General features: G+C 50.2%; 1 protein-coding gene across 1 annotated transcript in view; it reads right to left on the reverse strand.

Annotated features, from left to right (window-relative positions):
* The window catches only part of Plcg2 (phospholipase C gamma 2), a 122,465-nt gene that overhangs the window by 72,017 nt on the left and 28,130 nt on the right, over positions 1-22,318 (reverse strand). The gene's annotated exons all lie outside the window — the stretch shown is intronic.

Here is a 22,318-nt window from a genome sequence, read left to right on the forward strand (position 1 = left end):
CAGAAATCCTAACTAAGATATTTCCCTTGACCCCCCAGTTGGTGCAGCGTCCTCACAGATATGCACAGCCATCCACACAGTCAATCTCAGGACGTTTTGTGACACAGAGGGAAACTTGGTCCCCTCCACCGTCTTTCATGTCCACACTAGCCCTAATAGTAGCAATCACTAATCTACATATGATCGCCAGAGAGCCACCAGTCTGGGCATTTCATGGAAATGGAATCAAGGACAGGGTCTCTAGTACGACCTTCTCAAAGTCCACCTTTTCAAAGTCTGCTTGTGCCAGAGCATGAGTTGGTACTGCAGTCGTGAGTATGGGTGATACTCCTGGCACACTTGTACACCTCATTTTCTCTTCCCACTCAGTAGCCACTGATGAACACTTGTTTCTGGTGACGGGGATGCCTTGAACAGTCTTGGGCAATTGATCAGCGGGACACCTGTGTTTGTTTTATTGCGTGGGGGGAGGGGGGATTGTAAGCTAGAAACCAGTTCCCCATCTATCACCTCTTAGGGATACTGGGATAACAAAGGGCTTCAAGCCCAGACCAAGTCCAGCACCCAGAGGTTGGAGGTCACCTCCCAGGCCTCAGTGATGGCTATACATCACCAAACTCTTCACATCCATAGCTGACTCTTCCCAGGCCTATAGATAATCAGCAGATGAAGTCTGTGAGTAGCTGAGGGGTTTCTCCTGCCTGGTCACCCACTTTCAGGGACCCAGAACCCCCAGGAAGATGGAAGACCCCCCCACATCAACTGTGGGGTGTGCTGTTAAGACATGTTCATCTACAAAGCTGAGAAACTGGTGTGACATCTTTAGTGGCATGCCCAGCAGGAACCCTGCAGCAGGCAGGCAGGCACATCTCACAGAGTGACCCTGCCACCTCAGGCCACCTCAGACACAGAGCAACACAGAAACCAATTTGACCTAAGACTGGGATAAGAGCCTAAGGTCGGGGAGACAGACCCCACATTCCTGGGGCCATCCAATTCACAAGACATGACACAGCTGACACTCAGGCTGAGATACTCTGAGCCAGCCAGCCTGAGATTGTCACACAACCTCCCCATCAGAGCAGTGGCTTCAGGCAGTGATGTCGCTTTGCCAGCCTCTGTTTCTGTCAAGTACGGGCACAACAACATTACTCGGACACAGGACTTTACTGAGGATGGAATGAATGTGTCTGTATGTGTGTGTTCCCAACTAAGACAGCACCCAACCATCGCCAGGGGGATGGCTAGGGGAGTTCAGATAGGATCTCAATATGTAACCCAGACCGGCCTCAAGTTCACAAACCTCCTGCCTCAGCTTCCCAAATACTGAGATTACAGGTATATGTCTATACCTAACAGCACCTAATAAATTTGACGAAAGTGTAGAAACTTGTATGTGTGTGTTACCTACTCATTCTTAAATCATTAAGACAATTGAGCAAGGATGGACAGGAGTCATTAAATGAATGAATGATTGTATGACTAAATAAATAAATATAATAGAGTGTAGGGCCAGCAAGACGGCTCAGCAGGTAAAGGCTAACGACCCGAGCTCAGTCCGAGAACCTACACAATGGCAGGGGAGAAGTGACTCCTGCGAGTTGTCCTCTGACCTCCAAACTGACACTCTCACTTCTCACTACCTAGGTATCAGCATTGCCATCCGCCCAAAAATGCATCCCCCAGACCTCAGATGTTCAGCAGGAGGTTCAAGTGCAGGCACCAATGCAAACAGTGAGGGCTTACATCTGCAGGCAGCAAGGGAGGCACGCCCCCACCGCTCTGCTTGTTAAAGATGATCCTGCGGCAAAGCTGGTGCCCACTCTCTGGGTCCCTTCTGACTCTTCATGCTCGCATCTAATAGCCTGGTATTACAGTAACAGAGCTGAAATTCAGCTGGTGTTTTGACAGATTGTCTCATTACTGTCTCCATGACAACACAAAATAGAGAAAGCACAGAAGAAAACGGTAACTCAGAACCACTACTGTATGTACTGTGTGTGTGTGTGTGTGTGTGTGTGTGTGTGTGTGTGTGTGAGAAAGAGAGAGAGAGAGAAAGAGAGAGAGAGAGAGAGAGTGTGTGTTACATGGATATGTACATGATCCTGTGTACACATAGTGGGGGGGTGCCCGTGTGTGTGCACATGGTGCACATAAAGGTCAGAGGTCAACATAAGGCATCTTTCTCTATTGATCTCCATCTTCTTAAACATACATTTGTTTGTTTGTTTAAGTGTGTCACAGCAAATGGACCACTTCTAAGAGCCAGTTCTCTCCTTCTACCATGTGAGTCCCAGGCATAGAATTCAGGGTGTCAGGCTTAGGGGCAAACATCTTTACCCTCTAAGCCATCTCTCTAGCCCTCCACTTCATTTTCAAAATTTATTTTTATTTTACACGCATGTCTGCTCACCACATGTGTGCAATGCCTGTAGAGGCCGGAAGAGGGTGTTGGATGTCCCGAAACTGTAGTTACAGGTGGTTGGGGGTGACCTTGTGGGTTCTAGGAGCCCAACTCAGGTCCTCTTCCAGAACAGCCAGTGTTCTTAACCACGGAGCCATCTCTCCTGAATCTGGAGCTCACCAGTCCAGCTAGATGGTGGGACAGGGAGCCCCGTGGATCAGTCTCTGATCTCCCAGCATTGGAATTCCAGATATGCATCCTGTGCCCAGATCCCACATGAAACTCGGGGCCTCATGCTTACACAGCAAACACCTCCCGAACGAGCCATCTCTCAGCCCTTCCGACATTGTGTCTGCACGTGCGAAGTTGGGTGGTGGTAGTCGGTATAAAACACCTCACATAAACAGCCTAGGACAGAATGGGTTATTTCGGCTTCCAGTCATGTCGGCTTCCAGTCTCGGGTTTTACTCCCTCATGATGGGAATGTCATGTCAGAGCAGAGTGGGGATGGGAGGGACACACGATGGACAGACAGACAGACAGACAAGAACCCAGGCAAGATAAAATTCTCAAGGGTACACCCCAGTAACATTCTGGCTAGGATCCACCTCCTAAAGTTTCTAGAGCCTTCCAAAAGAATACCACCAACTGGGAAAGCAAGCCCTCAGTACAGAACCTATGGGAAAGGGCACTCACTATCCAAATCTTAACACATGCCCAGTAAAAAGGTCACTACAGCATCAAATCATTTGGAATTCTTTTGAGTAGACACTCTCTAACTGTGGAGAGGAAGTGGAGCATCTTAGATCATCTACTCTGAGCACTAATCGATGCTGAGGAAACGAGTCGGGTGCTCAAACTGAGAGACAGTCCTGCTCCCTTTGTATTATGAATATGATGGGATATGTTGCTAACCCCCACAAAGTTGCCATTCTTCATGTTCTCAGAAATGTAATAGATTTAGGGGTTGGGGAGATGACTCCGTGGGCCATGCGCTTGTTATGCAAGCATCAGGACCTGAGTTCAAATTCCCAGCACCCACATAAAAGCTGGGTGTGGCTACATGCATCTGTAACATTGGCCCTGGGGGTTAGAGACGGGCAGGTCCCTGGGGCTCGCCAGCCAACCAGCTTAGACAAAATGGGAGGCTCTGGGCTTAGTGAGAAACTGTCTCAAAGAGAATAAAGACGGAGAGCAAACAGAGGCAAACAACTGATGTTGATCTCTGGCCTCACACAGGCATGCTCGCACAGATACACATGCATGCGCACGCACACACACATACACACACACACCACAAAGAAATATATTCAGTCCAGCCAAGGAGAAACAGCCATATTTGCACATGTGTCTCCAACAGCACAAGAAGGCACAGCAGGTGACCCCCCCCCCCGCCCCGTTTCCTGACAACAGTTACCAATAATGGGAAGGATATGGGGCAGGATGGTCAGGGGTCACTGTCTGTGCTGGTGGGGATTTCTGCCTAGGGCACAGTTAGCAAAACCACCACCTGCCTTTGCGAAGCAGGCTAAGGGCAGCTGAGCTCGGACTGTGTGTTCTTGTGTGGTCTGGCTCCGTGGCTGAGCTTCCTGCTTGAAGAAATGAGATAACAGCCACAAGCGAGGCCTGGTCTTTGCATGTCCCGCCCCTTCCTGGCATCATCTCGGGTCTTCCCCAGGTCCAGATACCCTCCCAACCCTGGTTCCTAGAGTTAACCAGCCTCCCACTTCCTGCCCTCCCCACCTTTGTGGGGGGGTCCCCACTACCACTCTTCTTTTCGGTCCCTTGCCTTATATCATCCACCTCTGGCTGCCCTGTCTGAGATGTGACACTCTGTTCTCATACATCAGCCTCCTCACCAGCATGGTGGCTCACATCTATTAGCATGAGGCTCAGGAAGCTGAGACACGAGGATCAGGAGTTCAAGACCAGCCTGTGCTCCCTGAGAGCCTGCCTCATAAACAAGACAACAAAAAGCCTTCTTGTCTCCTTGCTCCTCCCATTCCTGATCTCCAGCCTCCTGGAGGGTACCCTTGGGGTATCATCCAAACCCTCACACCCAGAAGGTGGCCCTCTTTCCAATGCCTGACCTTAAATGGCACTGTCTGCCAACAGACAGAATCTTCAGAGTCTCAAGACACAGTCGAGGGGGAAGACAGAGGGAGAGCCAGACAGCTGCACACACGTGCTGTGACTCTTCATTGCCAACTCGTCATTTGCCCGCCCATGTGGTCCCAGCTCTACAACGAGCCAGCACAAGGGACATCAGGATGAAGTGATGGACGAGGCTCTGCCCCGGAAGCCTGTTGGGTGTACATGTGTTTGTCTGGCCCAAGCCTTGAAGATGGTCTCAGGCTGGGAAGAGAGGACAGAGCCCGTGAGGGAGTCCAAAGACCCCAGTTCAAACCCCAGCTCCGCTTTCCACCGTTCTGTGGGGCTAGGGACCCAGCTTAGCCATCTCCCTATCTCAGTTCTCCACAGATGGTGACTTTGTTCCACTACTCTGTGAACCAAAGGAAACAAGCCATGGCCCCAGGAGACGTCTGTCAAAGTTTCTTCAGCTACTGGGCAGACGCTCCGTACCATCTCTCAACAGCTCGCTCCACTGGCTTCACTTTGTATAAGGAGACCCAGGGCTGTGACATGGCAGTCAGGGACCTGCTTAAAGAAACCAAAGGTGCCGGGCGGTGGTGGCGCACGCCTTTAATCCCAGCACTCGGGAGGCAGAGGCAGGCGGATCTCTGTGAGTTCGAGACCAGCCTGGTCTACAAGAGCTAGTTCCAGGACAGGCTCCAAAACCACAGAGAAACCCTGTCTCGAAAAACCAAAAAAAAAAAAAAAAGAAACCAAAGGTGCCAGGCTGATCCACACATAGTTGTGTCTTGCCATGCACTGGAGACCGATCTAGCCCACAGCAGTCAGAGTAGCCTAGAAATTTGGAAGCATCTAGAAGACCTAGGTTTAAAGCTCAGCTCTTTCTCTCCTGGTTGTGTGGCCCAGGGTAGGTCACTTTCTTCTGGTTTGGCTGCCACTGCTCCATGAGTAAATGTAGAGCTAGATGTAGCCTTCTGAATGAAGTCTTAGATATTAAAAATTACTTGGAAACTGGGGCTATAGCTCCAGTATACAAGCATGAGGACTCGAGTTCAATCCCCCAGAATCCACATTTAAAAAGTTCAATGTAGTGATGCATGCTTATAATTCCAGAACTGAGGAGATGGAGACACATAAGTACACACATACACACACACGCACGCATGCACACATGCACACACACACACAATCTCAAGCACTAAGGATGGAGAGAAAAGGCAGTTCTTAGTTAAAAACAGCGACACCTGTTTCAGAAACTGTGCAAAGAGCCCAGGTGAGAGATCACCCAGGCCTCCTGCTTCTATGTAGAGATTGCTGGTAACCACGCCCACAGGAACCTCGTCCACATAGCGGTGAATGCTTATGTTCACAGAGGTGTCAGTCCCAGGGTGAGTCCGAGGTGACAGAAGCTTCCCACCACCCCACCCTCTGCCCCAATCACACCCTGTCTAGGCAGAGGCAGGGATACTTTCTGATGGTGAACCTGTGCTAAGTCTAGCCATGCTGAGCCTCCTGTCCTTTTCTGGTTCTACCGACCCCTCCACAGCCACCTGCCTTGCTCTGCTTTCTGCCGCTCGGGGAGGGCAGGCTACAGGCCACCTGGGAGCACCCAAGAGTGCTGGGGACAGAGGAGAAGGAAGCCAAAGTCCCTGCACAAGACCCATCAATAGAAATAGAGGTCAGAGCAAGGTCATCTGGAGAAGGGGCTGGGTTAGGAGACTCAGAGAGCAGTCTAGGTCCAGGCTGGGAGGTACCACAGAGACGGGATTATATCCTCTCCATTTGTGTTGTCCACACAGCAGAAGAGGTCTTTAAAAGAATCAGCCAGCATTTCAGAAGTTGAGGCTATATATATATATATATATATATATATATATATATATATATATAGTTCCTTAAGTCTCTTCCTGTGGATACAAACTTCTACGCATGCCGCATGCTTTAAAACTAAACCATCACTGGGACATGAGTTCCATTCCTGGTGACCATGTAAAAGCCCGGCACGGTGGTGTGGATCTGTAGCCGTGGCACTTGGCATACAGAGACGGGTGCAGCCTGCCAGCCAGGCAAGCTAAGTCAGGTGCACCAGATCCAGTAGGGGACCCAGGCTCAGAAACTAAGGTACAGGAAATGGAGACATTGCTGAGAGGTTGAAAGCATTTGTTACTCCTGTAGAGGACCAGGGTCTGGTGCCTAGCACCCAGAAGGTGGTTCCCAGCTATCTATAACTCTGGTTCCCGGGGGACTCCAGTGCCCTCTACTGGCCTCCATAGGTACTACATGCACATAGCACTTCCAAATGCAGGCAGGCAAAATACCCATATACATGTATAATAATAAATCTTTAAAAGAAAACAAGATAGAGAGTGCTATATAAAGACAACTGCCTGACATTGACCTCTGACCTACAACAGACACACACACACACCTGGCTATGACACCTGCCCCTGAGTTGCTCCTCTAGGCACAGAGGATTAAGTCCTCATCCCTTCACCGGCTACTTCTCTGTTCCTGAAGTTGACTCCGCCCTCCACCCTTTAAGGACCACACTATTTCCAGCAAGGCCAGAAATAGATGCTCTTGTGGTCTCCTGATAAGGAGGATGCTGGAACCCAGAGGAAGTGCCTGCAGGAGGGCCAGAGTTGGCCTGGCACTTGGGTGGTCTTTGGGAAAGGGCATGGTTTCGGAAATTAGCTGGGAACAGGGTCGTGATGAGCACCAGGATGGCCAGGCATGCTGAGCTATCACAGACGTGGGAAGTTGGGGTCCCGTCTCAAAGGCACCCTCCACTGACCTCGGTCAGCCAGTGGCCCCATGTACCACATGCACGCACGCACGCACGCACGCACGCACACAGTCTTTGAGGCTCTGTGGTCTTTACAGGAAAAGGAAGGTTCTTAGAACACTGACCGTTATCTCTGTTTCTACCAACAGATACAGAGAACTTTCTACTGCTTTGTCTCCCACGGACTGCGTTGCTCCTCATCTTCCTTCCCAGGACCTGCCTCTTGGTACCAGAGAAAACCAAAGAGGAGAAAGGGGAAAAACCCTCATCAAGTCTGAGCAACACAAGCCGGGCGGTGGTGGCGCACGCCTTTAATCCCAGCACTCGGGAGGCAGAGGCAGGCGGATCTCTGTGAGTTCGAGGCCAGCCTGGTCTACAAGAGCTAGTTCCAGGACAGGAACCAAAAGCTACGGAGAAACCCTGTCTCGAAAATCCAAAAAAGAAAAAAAAAAAAGTCTGGGCAGCACAGCGTGTTTCTGTGTAACTTGTGTCCATGTGTAAGGCTACGTTATCTTCAGTGCATCACACGCGGGGAAACTAAGGCAGACAGGAAAGGACCCACTCTAGGTCACATTGATCAAGCCAGAATTTGAACCTGCGTGACCTAACTCCAAATCATATTACTTTTGTTTTTCCAATACTAGGAGTTGAACTCGGGGTTTCACACAGGCGAGGTAGGTCAGTGCTCTACCACTGACTCACATCCCCAGCCCCCCCAAGTCAGGACTCTTCCTTAACTGCTAGCCATGGAAAGAGGGCGTTAGAAGACAAGACCCAAAATCCTCTCCCCTGAAGCTTCTCACGGCTGCTCACATCCAGAAAGTCTTAGCACCAGAAATGAAACAGGCCTGTGGTTGCTACAGACACACACATATAGGTGCACGCATGCACGTGCGCACACACACACACACACACACACACACACACACGCATGCACTCGCGCACACATGCCAACACAGGGAAAATGGTTCAGCAGGATAGGGGTGGCTCTAGGACCTGGGGACCCAGGGTCCAGTCCCACCTCCACTTGCTCACTATGTAACTTTGAAGAAGCGGCACTAACTCTCTGCCCACATCCTGAGAGGACAGTGGGAGATCCAGCAACTGAAAGTCCCCAGGGCATGAAAACCCTGAATACCACGGATTCGGAGTAAAGACGGCTCTAGCTTTGACCTTTGTGGCCCAGGAGACAAAGTATAAATGGCTAATACTAAAGCTTGTATTGCACTTCCCCACCAAAAAAGAAAAAACTGCATTATGTCCTAACCCCCCGGGACCTATCAATACAACTTTCTTTGGAAATAGGGCCCTTGAGGATGTAGCCAAGTTAAGACTTAATCATGTTAATGTAGGCAGAATGAGAATTAATGCCTAGCACCTTTGTGAGGAGAAAGAAGACAGGTGTGGTGACACATGACTGTCATCCCAGCACTCAGGAGGGCTGATCAGGAAGATCAATAGTTTCAAGCCAGCTTGGGCTACAAAGTAAGTGGTAAGTTCCAAACCAGACTAGGATATAGAGGGAGACATAGCAAGAGGCCATATCTCAAAGAAGCAAGGGCTGGGGTGTAGTTCCGGAACAGAATGCTTGCCTAAATCATGCCAAGCCCTCCCTGGCTTCAATTGCCAATATTAAAGGGACCAAAAACAAGGGGGAGGGGGGATTTGAACCAAGTCACACACAGCTGGAAGAGGACCATCGACTGACAGAAGCAGAGAAGGGAGAGAATGTGTCATACCAAGATCTGCCAGCCATCACCAGAGGTGAGCAAGCTTCCCCAGGTCTTCAGGGGACCACAGCCCTGCCAGCACCTCCGGGCCAGCCACCTACCCTCCAGAGTGAGAGAATGAGCCTCCGCCATATTAAACCAGCCAGCGGCACGTGTGGACACCACCTTGGTCCCACAGAACGCTCTAGATACTTCTGCCATTGACAACTGTGACTCAGTTCTCTGGGGGTGGCCCTAACCAAAGCATCCCGCTCCGTGCTCTCAGAAGCCCTATGACAGAGTCATTAGGACGCTCGTTTGCAGATGTGAAAACTAAACTTCAGAGCAGGTGAGAAGTTTACCCAAGGTCACACACTCCAAGACAGAGCCAACACCCAAAACAAGGAGGCGGCGCCACGGGGCCGGGCTTCCTCTACCTTTCTCTGCCAAGAACCGCAGTGTCCTGGAGACCAGGGGAGCAAGGCTCTTTCTCTCTGTACCCACAGGGTCAAATCCAGGCTCTAGAGAGCAAAGGGATGCAAAGACTCCATGAGAAGAATCATCCAAGTCCTAAGCAAAGACTTCCTCCTCGCTACCCAATAGAAATCAGAGTAAGCAACAACCAAATCAACCAAAACACACCACAGCTCACCACCTAGGAGGCTATGGGCTGTCGGGGGCTGTAAAAGGACAGCCTCCTTCAAAGCATACCTGTCCAATCACCTTGCAAACAATTACATGTACACCCACAGATTAGCACTGACTACTTAGGTCATTGCTTCCTTGTGTGCTGGGCAGTGGTCACTGCAAAGACTCTTAGCTGCAGGTCAAGGGACTGAGAAAAAGTCGCTGCGGAGTGCCTAACCTTACATGAGACATCCACATCATTCTCTCCAAGGCTCAGGCAGATCATGGGAGAGGGGGCAGGCAGGAAGAGCCAGAGGAGGGGGAGAAGCGTTGCTGTCTTTCAGTCTAAGACGGCCATTGTATAAGAGTTGTGAATCCCTACACAAGACTTGCACAAGATTGCGCCCAACATTCTATCATGGAGGGGGCGGACTGACATTGTCACACGCCTCCCCGAGGGTTTATAGGCAGCTAATGGTTGCTGGGGAAAGAGAGACCTTTTCTTTTTTCTTTATCTTTTTCCCAAGATAGGGTTTCACTGTGTAGTCCTGGCTGTCCTGGAACTCACTCTGTAGACCAGGCTGGTCTTGAACTCAGAGATTCACCAGCCTCTATTTCCTGAGTGCTGGATTATAAGCATGTGCCACCAAGCACAGTGGGGAGACATTTTCTTTACTGGTGTGGCTGTTGGTCAGGCAGGTTCTTATGCTTCTGGGTGCAACCTCTGACCTCTATAAGTTACCCTAATTAAACTGACTAGGTCACACACACATACACACACACACACACACACACACACACAAGACATGAATACAGGAGGGAGCAGGTGAGCACAGGACCAGTATGGGGGACGAGAGAAGATATGGGAGTGAATGTAAGGGGGAAAAAAAGAAAAGAAAACACTAAATTCATGTATGAAAATGCATAACTAATACTGACCAATAAAAATAAAAAATTTATTAAAAAAATATAAAAAGGAAGGTTCTTGGAGAGGACAGGTGGACCTTGAACCCCAAGAGCTCCCCCTCCAAGAAAGACTCCCTGCCATCCTCAGACTTCACACAAGACTGCTTACTCAGGGTTCAGGGTCCCTCAGTCCCAGGAAAAGGCCTTTCCAGAGTCCCTCCGCCCCTCTGAGATGTGAAACTTTTCACTTCTTCCATTTTGCAGAAGAGGAAACAGGCTTGAGCAGGTTGGACAAGCTCTGCCTGATCCCCGCTGGTCTAGAGAGAGCTCAGCTCCTGAGCCACGACACGCACACCCACGGACAGATGGATGGTCATTCCGTCAGCAGCCTGGAGAATGCGGAGCGCTGCCAAGGTCAAGTGCCAGCCAGAAACGTCTGACTTGGACAGAGAATAGACAGGGCTTCTTCGAGGTAGATGCCAGCTCCAGCCTCCCCAGCCCCTTCATCTTCCCACCAGCCCCTGAGAAGAAAGTCCCTTTATCTAGAGCCACCCTCAGAAGGTGCAGCCATGAAGTCCAGGCCACCTGGTTGGGTTTGGATGCCAAAGTAATCAAGGTGAGAGGTTCGAAGACAGGATGAGCAAGGCCATTTCCTCAGCCTTCCTGTTTTCAAAGGGACCCCCACAAGGCCTCTCCAAACACCTTGGGGTGAGCGTGTTAGAAGACAGCCAGGCCCTTTCCTTAAAGCCAAGGAAATCTCTACTCTACGTGTGAGTAGGAACTCCAAAGGCCAAAGTCAGTCATCTCATAAGTCAAGCGGGATGTCTCTCTCCCCGCTGCTTCAGAAGTCTCCAGCTCACTGGGAAAGGCCACGCTGGCTCAGGAACCTTAGGCCGAGATACATCCACAAGAAAAGGGCGCCAATGAGGTGTGGGAAGAGTATAGAAGAAGGCGTGATCTCTGGGGGATTGGCTGGAGTCCTCGTGACCCGATCCCCCACCCAAGTCACTGCATACCATGTAGCTCCCTGGGACTGGGAAACCTTGTGGGGCACGGGGCATGGATCTTACTAGTTTTATCTTTTGGAGTGGTGTGTATGTGTGTGTGTTGCGTGCATTAGTTAGTGTGGGTATGTGCAAATGTGTGCTGTATGTACTACTGGGTGCAGGTGTATGCGCATGTATGTCTTGTATGCACTAGCTAGTGTGGCCGTGTGTGTGTGTGTGTGTGTGTGTGTGTGTGTGCAGGTGCAGGTGCATTTGCACACGTGTGGAGGCCCAAGGTTGACATCAAGTATCTTCCTCTATTGCCCGTTTTGAGGCAGGGTCGCTCACTAACCCTGAAACTCTTCAGTTTGGCTTGGCTGGCTGGTCCGTGAACTTCAGGATCCGAGGTCTCTGCCCCTTCAGCACTGGAGTAAACCACAATGACCAGCTTTTTAAATGGGTACAGGGGAGCCGAACTTAGGTTTTGGTGATTGTATGGCAGGCACTTTATCCACTGAGCCATCTCCTCAGTCCTCTCCTTCTTTAAAAGACTGGTTTTTTCCTCAGTCCATGAGCCCTTCTGGAAGCGCAGAGCCCTTGTGTTGGGAGCACTCCCTTAAGACGGAGATGAGGGAAGGAGACCGCTCTGAAGGCAGCAGCTCGGCAAGGCAGCTCAATCAGGACCGAGTGCACCACATGCAGGCCTGGCTCTGAGAGCCGCCTCTCTGAACCTCCCCTTCCTCTCCCCAGACTTCCTCTTTCATGCTTCTTGCCACAATTTACAATAACCACTCAAGGTCCTTGGGTGACCATTGGGACCCCGCGTCAGGCTGCACACACGAGGGGCAGTCAAGTAGCCACTTCTGGCACGTATCTTGTTGTCTCCAGCTGACTATCACCCACATGGACCAAGTGGCCTCTGCCTCATCCTTAGCTTTGCAGAAAGAAGGTCTTGTCAAGACGAGGCATGGGGTCAGCTTTCTATCAGACTCCCAGAAGTTTAACTAAAGTTAGGGCCAGGCCTGTAGCTTAGCTGGGAGCATGTTTGCCTAGCGTGCACAAGGTCCTAGGTATGGTGTCCCAGATCTGTCATCCAGGCACTCGGGGGTGGGAGCAGAAAGATCTGAAGTTCAAAACCATCCTCAAGTAGATAGCAGGTCCTAGAACAGCTTGGGCTATATCAGACCCTGTCTCAGAAATAAATAAATGAATTTAAATTATGTTCAAAAAGAAATGTAGAAGATACGCTGCTACTGAATCTGAGGATTATTCCTGAAAAGTAGAAGCCATGTGAGGGAGGGGCTGGAAGGTCTCTGAAAATGTCCACCAACTCCACACCGTAACAGTAGCGATACCTGGGCAAGTACTCATGGCGAGTGAAGGGTTCTGAAATACCCCCTCCTTTGCATCTCATGTTTTGATGATCAGCCCATTCCTCAGAGGAGAGGCCTGAGGCTAGAGCCTGACTTCTTCCAAGCTCCCTCACTCAGAACTGGGGACCCAGTGGGGTTCCTACAGGGAAGCTGCCTGCAGAAAGGGCTCCCTTGTGATAGGGGGAGGGCAGGGCCCAGCCCCAGCCTGACTCTTGCAAATGAGTCCCCACTGTGGTTAGCAGGCCAACCCTTCATTTCCCCACCAGGTTCAGCATTTTGCAAACCAAGACTAGGCAGGCCAGGGTGGCCTCCCGGCAGTTCCGGCTGCAGCCAGTGGGGAGGTGAGCAGTCTCTTCCCTCTCAGAGAGGCAGGACCAGGGCAAGGGGAGGAGCCTGGGTGTCCGGACCACGAGCTGCACGAATACAATGACTTTAATTTGCTGCATGACCTGATCCACAACCTGTCTTCCCTCTTCCTAGCGATGGCCAGGGTCCCTAACAACCCTGCTGTGTCATGCATGCCACTTGTCACCCCTCCGGTCTCCACTTCCTGTTGGTAAGATGAAAACCATACACAACAGGGACATGAGGGCTTAAAGCCATGAGTTCAGGTCCAAAAGATCAGGGAGTGCCTGACACAAGCGGTCAATGCTGTCTGTCATTCAAGGGTTCTCCAGGTCAATGATGGTGCCAGACCCAGCTGCCAGGCATTGTTCTGGAAGGCAGGGGACAAAGCAGATTGGTAAATCAGTATATATAGCATCTGACAGTGATAAATACTGCAAAATTTAACCAAAGCAGGGTGAGGCATGATGGGAAGGGGGGAGGGCTCTCTGAGTGATCAGGGAGGTCACCCTTAGAAGGTGACATCTAAGCTGACATCTAAGAAAGATTATTCTAGAAGTTACAGATCTCCTTCATAGGCAGGTGAAAAAGACAAGATCTCCTGAGTAAACTGGGAGCGTGGGGATCATGGGAGAGGGGAGAAGGGGAGAGGGGAAGAAGAGAGGGGAGTGGAGAAAAAATGTATAGTTCAATAAAAGCAATAAAAAGTAAATAAAAATAAAATAGATCAGTCAGGCAAAAAGAAAAAAGTTGCAGCTCTCAACTCGGTCGGCAAAGCACTGGCTGCGCAAGCCTAAAGGCCTGAGTGTGCATCCTCAGCACCCGGGTCAAGGATGTGTGCAGTGTCTGCATACAGCTCGGGGGGAGAAAAGGGAAATGGGATTTGCAGACCAGCCAGCCTCGCCGGAACAGCAAACTCCAGGATTACTGAGAAACTCTATCTTGGAAAACAAGGTATGGATTCAGGTGAGACAGACAAATGTCAACCCTCTGACATCTACAAGCACATGCATGGGCAAGCAAACATGCATTACACTGCCACACACACACACACACACACACACAATAGGGGCTTGAGAGGTGGCTCAGTGGTTAAGAGCGTTTACTGCGCTTGTTGAGGACTTGGGTTCAGTTCCCAGCACCTACATCAGGTGGCTCAGAATCCAGCTCCAGGAGATCGCATGCCCTCCTTTGGTGTCTAAGGAAGCCTGCACAGCATGGTACTCATAAATTCACATAGGCACACACATATACACATTTACAAAACAAATTTAAAATAAGAATTCTTCTAGGCTGAGCAACAGTAGGAGCAAAGGTGTTAAGCCGGAGGAAAGGAAGGTGTCTTCTAGGGAAAACAATGCCATCCCCTGCTGGGATACACTGCAACTGTTTCCTGGAGCCTTCGGGTCACCCTCTGCCTGAACATATCCTCTGCAGCCTGGACATCTGCTCACACCAGCTCCATACCTCCCCCCATACACTGGTAGCTTCTTGCACCCAGAAACTAGCCCCTCCCTTTCTCAGGACTTCTCAGTGTGGTCCATTATCCCCATAGGGTCCCCTGGAGCTTTCTCTGACCATCAGCAGGTGGCTTTGCCAATTACAAATTGGCTATTCCCTCCGTGACACTGGAAGGAAGACTTGCCAGCTTTTAGTCTGTAACCAAGATATTCACGAACGTGCCAGATTTCCACCAAGTAGGGACTTGGTGGAAAAGCAGAGCAAGCCCCCTCCCTGACTTAGTTACTTTTTCATGTCTGTAATAGAACATCATGGACCCAGGCAACTTATAAAAGAAGGTGTTCAATTTGGCTTACAGTTCCAGAGGGTTAGAGCCCATGATAGTGGGGCAAAACAATAGCTGGGAGTTCACATCTTTATCCACAACCACAAGGCAGAGTGAGAGCCCTGGGAACTGCAGAAATCTTTTGAAACCTCAAAGCCCACCCTCCTACCCCTCCCACCCCTGGTGATGCACCTCCTCCAACAAGGCCAAGCCTCCTTATCCCTCCGGATAAGTTGCACCAACTGGAGACCAAGCATTCAAATATATGAGCCAATGGGAACCATTCTCATTCCAACCACCACACCTACCTGGATTGGGCACATGTTGGTGGGGCTAGACATGCATTGCCTTGCCTCTAGGACCCTGTGCTGGCTGTGGCCTACAACCTTGGCAAATGACATGCTTGCTCACAGGGAAGCAACGGGCTCAAACACAGACCTGGTTCTCAGACAGTGAGTGATCCGGCCCTCAGGAGGGCACCACAGCCAAGTACAACAGAACAGACCTGGGCACTGAGCACTGAGGTGTAAGTGCCCAGCAGGAGTCTGGAACAGAAGTACATAAACAGAGAGAGGTGCAAAGCTGGGGTGCAACTGGGAGCAATGTGCTCCTTTCTATAAGTTCTGATGATGTAGCCCAGGCTGGACCCAAACTCATGGTGATCCTCCTGCCTCAGCCTCTCATACAGGTATGAGCTGCACACCATCCATAGATCATTTTTATTGAGTGTTACTTTATTGCCCTACTGTGTACAAGACCCTGAGTTTGGTCCTGGCACAAAAAACAAACAAATAAACCAAAAAGAACCCAAGGTAAGAGGGAGGGAAGTAGATAGGCAGACAGATCTAATATATATATATATGAGATAAAAATACCAAGATATGGCCAAACTAGGTAAATGCATGACACTATTTATAGTGTTTTCTGTTTGTTGGTATTTACATTTAAAATATTTCATAATGGCAAAAGATGAACATGTATTAATTAAAATAAACACCCGGGTAGTGTTGGCACATGACTTTAATTCCAGCACTCAGGAGGCAAAGACAGGTGGATCTACAGAGTCGAGTTCCAGGACAGCCAAGGCTATACAGGGAAAGTCTGTCTCCAAAACAAAACAAAATAAAATACTAGCCATCTCCATAACAGAATGAAAGCCACAGAAGCAGAAGAAGACAAAGTAGGCCAGGCAGTGGTGTCACACGCCCTTTAATCCAGCACTCAGGGAGATCTCCGTAAGTTCAAGGACAGCCTGGTCTACAGAGTGAGTTCTAGGGCAGCCAGGGCTACAGAGAGAAACCCTGATAAGATAAATTTAAAAAGACAAGGGTGAAGGGGCAGCAGGCAGACCCAGGCACACCCGTTATCATTAAAACTCAGACTTCCTTGCTGTTTCTCATTCTATAGGTGTCTACATAACACTGTCTGTGATAGAATTCAGCAGAGAAGTGGTGTCCCAGACACACTGGGCAGCCATGGAGGAAGGGTGAACTGACCATTTAGACTAACAACAGCCAAGCGATCACAAAGAAGTAGCAGAAAGCAATCCCGGCACTTGGGAGTGAGGCTGAGGCAGGAGGATCATGAGTTTGAGACCAGCCTGGACTACGTATCAAGTTCAAAGCAAGCCCAGGCTACACAACAAAACTGTGACTCAAAAAAACAAAATAAGGGTCAGTGGAAGACCTCGCCACATAGGCTGACAACCTGAGTTTAATATCGGGATCCCACGGTGGAAAGACAACTAGCTCCCAAAAGTTGCCCTCTGACCTCCAGATGTGCTGTGGAATGCGTGATCACACACACATACACACACACACACACACCAGTACTAGCACCAACACCACCACCAATAATAATAATAATAATATTTTAAATATGAGTAAATAAAACTACCACCACCATCACCCCCTTAAAAAATCCTGTTTAAGTATGTGAGTGTGTTGGAGCTGGAGAGATGGCTCATGGTTAGAACACTGGCTGCTATTCAGTTCCCAGCAACCACATGGCAGCTTGCAACCATCTGTCACTCCAATTCCAGAGGATCTGATACCCTCACAGAGACATGCATGCACACAAAACATCAATCAATGCTCATGGAACAAAAATAAGTACATTATTTTAAAAAGGAAAGTATATGAGTGTGTGTGTGTGTGTGTGTGTGTGTAATCCTAGGAGAGAAACTGCACTGTTTTCAAACCCACTCTAAACAGTAAATACTTCTTACCTCTAGGATTTGGAGAGAGAACACTCCTCCCACTGATACTGGACGTGATAGGAAGCAGTAATAGAGCAAAAACAGGACCCTTGGCTCCGATGTGTCGGAGGCTAAATAAACAAAAGCTGTAGAGTGGTAGAGAGGAGTCCCCACCAACGGGGCATTCTGCAGTGGCCCAAGGGGACACATTAAATTACCTGCATTGATTAGCAGGATTGGGAAAATGCCCCAAACAGCATGTAAGCAAAGGCGAAGCCTTGTATGCTAAGAGGGCAGGGGTTGCAGATGATGCTCAGCTATCAGCGTGCTTTGCCCAGTGTCCACAGAGCCCTGAATTTGATTCCCAGAACTCATAGGACTGGGTCTGCTGGCCCATGCCTGTCATCCCAGCACTCAGGAGGGTCAGAAGTTCAGGATCCTTGGTGGTGTTAACAAGTTCAAAGCCACTGTAGGGTATGTGAGAGGACCCTAACTCAATGAGGGGAGAAGGAAGGGAGGGGAAGGAGGGAAAAGAAGAGAGGGAAGAGGAGAAGATGGGACCAGCTAGGGAGAGAGGGTCCTAAGAGCAGAAGCCATCTGGCCAGGGCCCAGCCTAGATCTGACTGATGGCCCTGAGGTGGTTTGTTTTATAATTAATCATTATACTGCACACTTAAATACGATGCTTCAAATATTCTTATGGATTAAGATGGACAGGAAGATGAACACAGCCTTTTGCCCACGCTGATGAAATACTCCCAGCTTCCCCACCACATCTTCCTCCACTCTTCCCGCTGCTCTTTCTACCTTTATTGTCTTGTTTTGTTTTAGAAAAAGCCAGTGAACACTCTCTGACCATAGGGCCTTGCCACCTTCTAGGACACACAAGCTATTCTCTTAGGTCCCCTCTACACCTGTCAAAGTGCATCTCCTGACTGAAGCCAGGTGGCCAGGTGTGCCTAAACAAAGCAAACACACAGGGGCCCAAAACAGTGGGATAGATGTCAGGATGCTTGCCTAGCTTGCAATGCCACCCTACAAACAGGTCTCTGGTGATGAGCCCGGAGCTTCTGTCTGTCTGTCTGTCTGTCTGTCTGTCTGTCTCTCTCTCTCTCTCTCCCCCTTCTGCACCCTTTTTCATTTTCTGAAGTTGAACAACTCATAAAAAGAAATAATGCATGCTAAGAGGAGTGACTTCAGCATTCTAGAATGTTCACCAGGCACTCTGAAGCCGCTGGTCAACCTCCACAGCTGAACTCTACAAGGCTCCTTTGGAAGGAAAGTGAGTTTTGTAACTTCTGATGTCTTCCGAGGACCCCGCTGCAGCCGCCGCTGCACCAAACCAGGCCACATGCCAATCAGCACTGTGGTTGATGACAGCAGAGGAAGAGTCCTTGCCCAGCTGCTTAGAGCTGTGAACGTGCTCAGCTGCCTGGAGCAGCCTGCAGCTTGTGAGTCACAGCGGCTGCCAGGGTGTCCCTTAGGTCAAGACAGAGGTGTTCGTCTATTTGTTTAACTAAGTTGACACTTTAAGTGTGAGATCTCACCGTAACAACCTGGCACCCCAGCCACGGACCTGTGGAGCCTGCACCTGCAGGGGGAGGAATGACGTCCACCCTCTAGCAGGCATGCCATGGCTCAGCAGGTCCCTCCTGGAAGGTTATTTGAACTCACCTGTCCCCTGGCTACAATCTACTCTCCTCAGGACAGCTGGGAGGAGATCCAGTCAGGTTCAGGACCAAGTGCCCTGTGGACAATAGTCTGATCTGGCAGGAGAATGGCAATACTTGAATAGAAGGTAGGAGATGAACTCGGGAAAACCCCAGTTGCTCCAAATTGTTTCTGGTTGCCCCCATAGTTACACGAAAGAATCACGGCCAAGGCCCAGCTCACTGAGTGACTTCAGGAAGCACCTACTACCTTTTGACACTCGATTCCACCTGTGAAATGGGTAGATGCCTCAAGAATATCAGGATTCTTCAAGGACCAAGGACATGGTTAATACGCAATTTCACCTATCATGGTGTTTGGTACTGAACAGGACACAGCATGTCTTACCCCAATTCCTGCCCCATGCCACCTAGGTTAACAGTTGTACCTTCTTCCAACCACTTCTTATGTGGTAATGCATGTGTTCTAAAACCCCCCTAAAAGCCGGACCGTGGTGGCACATGTCTTTAATCCCAGCACTCGGGAGGCAGAGGCAGGTGGATCTCTGTGAGTTCGAGGCCAGCTTGGTCTACAAGAGCTAGTTCCAGGATAGCCAGGACTAGACAGAGAAATCCTGTCTCGAAAAGCTAAAAAAAAAACAAACAAAAAAACAAAACAAAAAAAAAAACACAAAACAAAACAAAACCCACCTAAAAGATAAATGCTGTCATGATTCCCACCATGCCCAAGGAAACAAGACCTCAAACACAGGTAAGCAGAGCTGGGAGTAGATAGAAAGAAGTCTGCCGCTGAGATGTCCCTCCTTTTCACTGTACAGCTGGGGTGGGGGCGGCTTTGAGCTCGAAAGGCAAAAGCTCTACCACTGAGCACCACTCCAGCCCCAGAATGGAGCCTGAAAGATGAGCGGGTGGGGGGGGGGTGTCTACAAGGCTGCCCTGGGGCTGTATCTCAGTTGGTAGTGTGCCTACTTAGCATGCCCCACCCCAGCCCTGCACACAGCAGGTGTAGTGGCTTACACCTGTGATCCCGGCAGTCTGGAGGTAGAGGCAGGCAGATCAGAAGTTCAAGGTCATCGTAGACTGCCTTAGTGAGTCTGAGGTCAGGCTAGGCTAGAGTTGAACACAGAGCTCGCAAGTACAGCTAGTCTAGCTAGCAGCTCACTCTAAGGACCCCGCCCCACCTTCTGAGCACTGGAATGACAGGCAGGCCACCATGCCCATCCCTCCCATATATGCGGAGGTGCTAGGGATTCGAACACAGGTCCTGATGCTTGCATGGCAAGCACTTTGCCCACTGAGCCATCTCCCCAGCCCCAAACCCTTCTTTTACAAACCAGATCTCATTCTGTAGCCCTGACTAGCCTGAACTCACTGTGGGGCCCAGACTGACCTCAGAGTCCCCAGTGTTGGGATTACAGGCATTTGCCGCCACACCCCACAGGAGCTTTACAACTTGAAGTCCATGCCACAGGGCAAAGGAAGGGAGGTACTGCCATAAGAGCGCCCTGTTCCCACCCCAACCCTCAGCTGACCCTGGCAGGCAGAACAGTGCAGAGCCTGGCCAGATGGGGAGGTGGCTGCCACCAGCTGAAAGAGACAGTTCTTCAGCAGATACTAGCTTAACCCGTATGGCCATAAAAGCCCGTCTAGGAGGTCACCCTCAGAACACCAGACGCCTTGGCCTTAGAGGTCACGTCTGAGGAAGCTGGGGACAGAAACACCAAGAAGTGACCAGCCATCAAGCTACCTAGCAAGCACTGGACAAGCTTAAGATCCTGCCTCTGCCTCTGCTTCTGCCTCTGCCTCTGCCTCTGCTTCTGCCTCAACACACTAACCAGTTGCCATGTGGAAGTCAGTCTCATTGGGCTAAAATCGAGGTGCTCTGAGTCCTGCTATTCCCTGAGGGTCCAGGTTCCTTCTTCATGCATGTTCTTCATGTATGTGAGACAAACATCCTGATAATTGAGCCGCAAAACCCCAGCCCCATCCAGATACCTTAGCACACAACCCCGTCCTCACCCATGCAACACTTCAGCATTTTAACCTCTGCTCCTGTCTCCAGCCACGGCCCTGTGCTCACCTGATCTGCTTGTCACCAGACCTCTTGAACACACCGGATCTACCTGGATACCCCAGGACCCTCCCCTGGCTCAGCCTGCCCCACTTGACTGCACCCATACTCTCCCATGCCAAAGAGCATCCCAGGTCCACCGGTTTCTGGGCTTTGAGAGGAGGTGGTTATGGAAGTCACTGCCCATGCCTGCACTCTCCTTCCCAGTGACCCGCAGGGGAGGGGGAGGCTTTGGATGTATCTTCTCAGAAAAATGTAGGACTTAGTCCCATCCCCTCCCTGCTGACCACACTGATGAAGCTCCTTGGAACAGATACAAGTTGGGGATCAAGAAGAGAGGAGGAAAGAAAAACAGAAGAGAGACAGAGATGCACCAAGGCGGTGTCTCTGCCACGTGTCCAGTACAGTGTAGGCTGCGCTTCATACGTGCCGGAAGGTCTACTCTCATCTTCCTCATCATTGTGGCTCAGAGAAGCTAAGGAGCCTGACCCAAGTCACACAGCTTGCAAAATGGCAGGTCAGGGATTCGAACCTGAGCCTCTCTGGTTCTCATTTTGTGATGCTCTGAACCAAACACTTGAATCCTTACAAGTCTCTTGGTTTTTTTTTTTCTCCAAAAACTTATTTTCAGAAGAACCTTTCCTTCTGGGTAGGAAATTATGCAAAGCATTTGCCTCTGCCCCCACTGGCTTGGTAACTTAGAAAATGATCTATTTTGGGGTTTTGTGCACCAGTGACCCAAAGCTCCCCACCCTCTGCCATGCCTTTTTCTACACAGCCACTTCCTGAGGCCCAGAGGAGAGGCTGGAGGGCCAGCCCAGCAAGGGCAGGGTGCAGAGCAACTAGTGAAGCCTCATGGAGTCCGTCAGGAGCCAAGGACCCAGCTCCAAACAAAAGGCAGCCATCTGAGAAGGGGCGGAAGCTGCCCACGAACCTGTGACCGAGAGGAAGGGCAGCTGAGCCCTCCCCAAAGGCTGCGTACCTCCAAGTTCACAACGTCGTTCTGCTCAGCTACACTGCCCTCTAACATCCTCCTGTTGGGTTTTAGGGAAGGAGAAAAAGGGGGTTCAAGACCAAGAGGGGTTGAGTTGGGTTCAAACACCCCTCAGGCAAGAGATTTCAGGTGTCTACAACAGTCAATAAGGAGAACTGGAGAGGAGAATCTCTGCCTCTCGGGGCAGAGTAGGGCGCCTACTTGGAAAGGTCTCTGAGTGGAGGGGAGGTCTTGCACCACCAGGAAGCAGGCTTAGCTAACATATGCTACATGATCAAGGTAGGAGAGTGGAGCTATGTAACAGGGTAGGGAATGGGGCCCGGTTAAAGAACACGTAACCCATACAATATGACAGTAGTCAGACAGTCTCG

Source organism: Chionomys nivalis, chromosome 21 (assembly GCF_950005125.1).
Source record: "Chionomys nivalis chromosome 21, mChiNiv1.1, whole genome shotgun sequence".
Taxonomy (NCBI): domain Eukaryota; kingdom Metazoa; phylum Chordata; class Mammalia; order Rodentia; family Cricetidae; genus Chionomys; species Chionomys nivalis.